General features: G+C 39.5%; 1 protein-coding gene across 1 annotated transcript in view; it reads right to left on the bottom strand.

Annotated features, from left to right (window-relative positions):
* Positions 1 to 5,950, bottom strand: part of LOC107718148 (dihydropyrimidine dehydrogenase [NADP(+)]) — a 160,745-nt gene that overhangs the window by 51,609 nt on the left and 103,186 nt on the right. The window lies entirely within an intron of this gene.

The raw sequence follows: 5,950 nt of genomic DNA, 5'->3' as shown, positions 1-5,950 counted from the left end.
TATATATATATATATATATATATATATTAGTTAGCTTAGTTAATTTTATACATGCATTATATATCTATGTATGTGTGTGTATAAAATTAACATTATATGCATTATAAAATAAATGTAAAAAATTTCCGTTTGTTTGTTTACAAGTACGTTGTATACAGTGGGTACGGAAAGTATTCAGACCCCCTTAAATTTTTCACTTTTTGTTATATTGCAGCCATTTGCTAAAATCATTTAAGTTAATTTTTTTTCCTCATTAATGTACACATAGCACCCCATATTGACAGAAAAACACAGATTTGTTGACATTTTTGCAGATTTATTCAAAAAGAAAAACTGAAATATCACATGGTCTTAAGTATTCAGACCCTTTGCTGTGACACTCATATATTTAACTCAGGTGCTGTCCATTTGTTCTGATCATCCTTGAGATGGTTCTACACCTTCATTTGAGTCCAGCTGTGTTTGATTATACTGATTGGACTTGATTAGGAAAGCCACACACCTGTCTATATAAGACCTTACAGCTCACAGTGCATGTCAGAGCAAATGAGAATCATGAGGTCAAAGGAATTGCCTGAAGAGCTCAGAGACAGAATTGTGGCAAGGCACAGATCTGGCCAAGGTTACAGAAAAATTTCTGCTGCACTTAAGGTTCCTAAGAGCACGGTGGCCTCCATAATCCTTAAATGGAAGACGTTTGGGATGACCAGAACCCTTCCTAGAGCTGGCCGTCCGGCCAAACTGAGCTATCGGGGGAGAAGAGCCTTGGTGAGAGAGGTAAAGAAGAACCCAAAGATCACTGTGGCTGAGCTCCAGAGATGCAGTCGGGAGATGGGAGAAAGTTGTAGAAAGTCAACCATCACTGCAGCCCTCCACCAGTCGGGGCTTTATGGCAGAGTGGCCCGACGGAAGCCTCTCCTCAGTTCAAGACACATGAAAGCCCGCATGGAGTTTGCTAAAAAAACACCTGAAGGACTCCAAGATGGTGAGAAATAAGATTCTCTGGTCTGATGAGACCAAGATAGAACTTTTTGGCCTTAATTCTAAGCGGTATGTGTGGAGAAAACCAGGCACCTGTCCAATACAGTCCCAACAGTGAAGCATGGTGGTGGCAGCATCATGCTGTGGGGGTGTTTTTCAGCTGCAGGGACAGGACGACTGGTTGCAATCGAGGGAAAGATGAATGCGGCCAAGTACAGGGATATCCTGGGCGAAAACCTTCTCCAGAGTGCTCAGGACCTCAGACTGGAACTAAGGTTTACCTTCCAACAAGACAATGACCCTAAGCACACAGCTAAAATAACGAAGGAGTGGCTTCACAACAACTCTGTGACTGTTCTTGAATGGCCCAGCCAGATCCCTGACTTAAACCCAATTGAGCATCTCTGGAGAGACCTAAAAATGGCTGTCCACCAACGTTTACCGTCCAACCTGACAGAACTGGAGAGGATTTGCAAGGAGGAATGGCAGAGGATCCCCAATTCCAGGTGTGAAAAACTTGTTGCATTTTTCCCAAAAAGACTCATGGCTGTATTAGATCAAATGGGTGCTTCTACTAAATACTGAGCATTTTTCAGTTTTTCTTTTTTAATAAATCTGCAAAGATGTCAACAATTCTGTGTTTTTCTGTCAATATGGGGTGCTGTGTGTACATTAATGAGGAAAAAAAATTAACTTAAATGATTTTAGCAAATGGCTGCAATATAACAAAGAGTGAAAAATTTAAGGGGGTCTGAATACTTTCCGTACCCACTGTATATAAGTGTGTGTTTGTAACAATATCTTTACTGTCATATTTGATCAATTTGATCCTTACTGAGAAAGTACACAACAACTTAGTGACCCCAAACTTCTGAATGTGTGTGCTTCTATATATACATTATAAATATACACACACACACACTCACACACACACTCACACACACACAGAGTATATATTTATATATATATACATGTGTGTCAATGTGTTATAACTTCCCTAAAGGGAAAAACTAACATGACCGTGAAAATAACAGCCCTACACTATTCTTATTCTACCTCCATCAAATTTTACAGCTGGCAATATGCTTGCGTGAAAGGCTGGGAATGTGGGTAGCCCTCTCTGTCAGATTCAGATTCTCACGTCAATCCGAGATCCACTTGTCAGACTGCCAGATGGTGAAGAGTGAGTGATTAATCAGAGAATGTATTTCCACCGCTCCTGAGCCCGATAGTGACGAGCTCTTCGCCACTCCAGCTGATGCTTGCCATTGCTTGGTGGTGATCTTAGATTTGTATGCAGCTGCATGGCCACGGAAACCAAATTTATAAAGCCCCTGATGAACAGTTCTTGTGCTGTTTTGTATTTCCAGAGGCTGGTGGACTCACCAAGGAGAGTCACAACTAAGGACAGATGATATTTACACACACTGCACCTTAACATTCAGCACCTCTCTGCGTTTTCCACCTGCATGCGACTTGCAGGAAATATGGCATCCTTGGACTGAATTGAAGTAATTCTACATGTGAATCCTTACAATGGCGAAACGAAAACAAGAGCATCATCTGTGTGTTATGAGGAAGAGCTTTTATGTACTTCATACAACAGAAAACTTCAAAGCTGATGACCTCTTATCCAGAAATAGTAAATAGCATCACATCAAAGCTCCCCACTTGAACAGGAAACAAAAGCCAACTGTTGCGGTCGTCGAGATGAAGATAAGTACTTGCACATATATTAGATTTCCATTTGTAGGCCCAGATGATTTCGGTCTTCATATGGCCTAGGCTTTGAGCTGTGACTTACCTGCAGGACTCCGAAAAATGATGTTTGTGTGTGTTTTAGTGAGACAGAGTGAGTGGAGGATGTCTGGATACGCTCCATAAGACAACCAGAGGCCTCAACACAAACACTGATCAGACCTGACACTAACTTTGACAAGAACTAACCACTCCAGTGTGATCAAAGGTGCACTGCCTGGCCTAATCCAGCTAATAGCTACATCAAGGCACCTTTGATAGACAGTTCTGTTGGGCCCTTTAACACAGTGCACTTCTTTAATGAATGAATTAATGATCGGCATTAAGAAATTTCTCAGACCCTTCTCACTGCTAAAGCAAGAATATGTAAGGCTTCCTCGCCACAGAAAGGCCACTTTCATATCTTCTATGTCTTTGAAAGATTCATAAAAGCACAGCATGTTTTGAAAAGCGAGCATGACGCATCAAAATTCTGATTCAAACGCCTAAAAGCCTGAGTGAAAATCAGAATAAAATACCCCATTTACTCCTTGTATTAAGATCAGTTTCAAGTAGTTACAAGCGGTCAGTGCTGATGGTCTAGCGATTCAAAACTCAAAGTAATACACTGATGTAGAAAGTGGCAAAAATTTGAGAAAAAATTTCAAAAATTTGAGGTTGGTAAGATTTTTTTTATTTGATCAAAATGCAGTAAAAGCATTCATATTATGAAACATGATCAAAATAACCATTTCCTATTATAATATTTTTTAGCAGTCATTACTCCAGTCTTCAGTGTCACATGATCTTTCAGAAATCATTCTTATATGCTGATTTTCTGCTCAAGAAACACATTTTATAATTATCAATGTTGGCAACAGTTATGCTGCTTAATATTTTTGTGGAAACGGTGATACTTAAAAAAGACGTTTCGTACCATTATTTGGTGGTACACTGTATTTTTATTACATCATTATACATTATTCAGTGGACAGATCTTAATAGCAGGTGTAAACAGGGCCATAGTTTTGGGTTGTTTTGTAATGTATATTATATCACAGGCATGTTGAGGGGGAAGAAGATTGTCATAACAATACAAGAGTAGAGAATGACTTGACATGATTGTACACAAAACTTCCCACTAAACTCCCTCACAAACATGTCTTCCTCATTGGTCTTGAAGCTCACTGTCACGCCAGCCTCCTCACTGCACGGGCCAAATCTTCTCCTGGGTTCGCTGAGCGCATTTGTGTGTGTGAGTCTGTGAGGGTGTCGAAGAGTTAAACTGGAAGGTACGAGAGCGTACGACACCTCAATTAGAGCACCAGCAGCAGTAAGTGTTAGTGATAGTAGAGCCCTGTCTGCATTTACATACTGTACGTCCTGTCTAAATCAGCACCAGTTGTTTACATAGAGAACGAAACAGCTCCAGCGGGAATTATAACACCTCAGAGGACACACACACACACACGTCGGCTGCAATAATGTCAGTCTGCAGAAACCCTCAAGTATACGTTAAACAAGCAGCTCCTCTTCATTTGTGAATTTTAGGAAGAGGTGCTTCAGTCTTACCTTGTTAGGACAGATATTCTTGTTGGGACAGAGTTTGTCAAAAACTGTTTGGGAGTTTAGAGGGATAGTTGACTCCAAAATGAAAAGTGTCATTTACTCATCCCACTTGAAACCTGTATGGTTTCTCTTCATCTGTCTTCATTGTTATTTAGGACAAAAAGTACTATAAAGTATCGTTTTTAATTTTTGGAAGAAATTAATGTTTTTTTTGTTATTTTTTTGCAATGATGCATAAAGTTGATCAAAAAAGGGCAGTAAAAACAGTGTATCACGGTTTCCACAAAATTATTAAGCAACTGTTTTCAACACTGACAATAAGAAATGTTTCTTGAGCATGCAAAATTAGCATTTTAGAATGATTTCTGAAGAATCATGTCACATTGAAGACTAGAGTGAAAATTACCAACCCCAAACTTTTGACTGGTATATTATTATATCATATGATATTGTATTGTATTGTATTGTATATCTGTCATGAAACTCTAGATGGCATAGGTTGATAGGTTCTACCTCAATTTGATATAATCGCATCATTATTTACATGGCACAGCCAGTTCCAGGTGCATCAGCAGCCAATAAGCTTGCTACTCCACATTCAAATACTTGGCCAGTGCTTGCTGGCCAGCTGTTGCAGCACGCTTCAGAAACCATCCACCTTCCCCAGCTCCACCTGTATAGATCTGGGGTAATTTCATGTATTATATATGGTGGTTATTTCATATATTATATGTGCAGCAGCAGTATTTCTTACAGTACATGCTCACAACAGCATGTCTGTGGATGTATTGGCAGAAGCCAATCTTGGTATTTGCTCTGCCACAGCTGCAGCAGCAGCGTAGCAGATCTATTCCGCCAAGACCAAACACACTAACACTGATATGCATACTACCATAAACCCTCCAAGAGTTGTCATGACAGAAATTATATTATTGACCGCTTTTATGAAATGTATATGGTGCTTTTTTTGTCAATTTGGACAGCCTGGATTCTCATTCACTTTCATGGTGTGGAAAAGATTGGCAAGTACATTCTTCAACATTTCTCCCTTTTGTGTTCCACAGAAGCAAGAAAAGCCAAGAAGAAGTGGGTAAATGATGAACAATGTTCATACTTGGGTGAATTATCAAGCCTTTTAACAAAGGAGAGCACACTTAGTCAGTCAGGGTCAGTGTGGTTATGGTAGAGGAAGCGGGTTTGTTCCAGCTATGGCAAACATACATTTTTAAAGTTTTACAACTTCTCATTCACAGTTTGTGAGCACAGTTGGCTTCTGTCACCCGAAAGGCTGAAATCCAATGATACAGTATCTAATGCAAATTTAATGTAAAAGCCTCTTTCCACAGAACCAATGAGGCTTTAAACTATGAATATGGATGCGACTGTGTTTGTCACTGTGTTGAGAATGCGTGTGATAAATAAATGCTTCTTTTTGTGATATGCTGAGGAAAAAAAACCCTTCACATTACCAGACTTTCAAACATGTAAATGAAATGGATATCTTGAGGAACAAGATCTTCAGAACATTAACTAATTTCACGGATTCATGTTTCATTTACTTTTCATGCTTCCAATAAGCCTGATTAATCTCTGAAGTTGGGAGATGTGTAAGGAGCAAACAGAGCAAACTTGCCAAACACAAACACACACACACACACACACA

Source organism: Sinocyclocheilus rhinocerous, unplaced genomic scaffold (assembly GCF_001515625.1).
Source record: "Sinocyclocheilus rhinocerous isolate Xijiao unplaced genomic scaffold, SAMN03320098_v1.1 scaffold480, whole genome shotgun sequence".
NCBI lineage: Eukaryota > Metazoa > Chordata > Actinopteri > Cypriniformes > Cyprinidae > Sinocyclocheilus > Sinocyclocheilus rhinocerous.
Note: the sequence above shows the minus strand (reverse complement) of the source record. Positions and strands in the feature narration are given on the sequence as shown.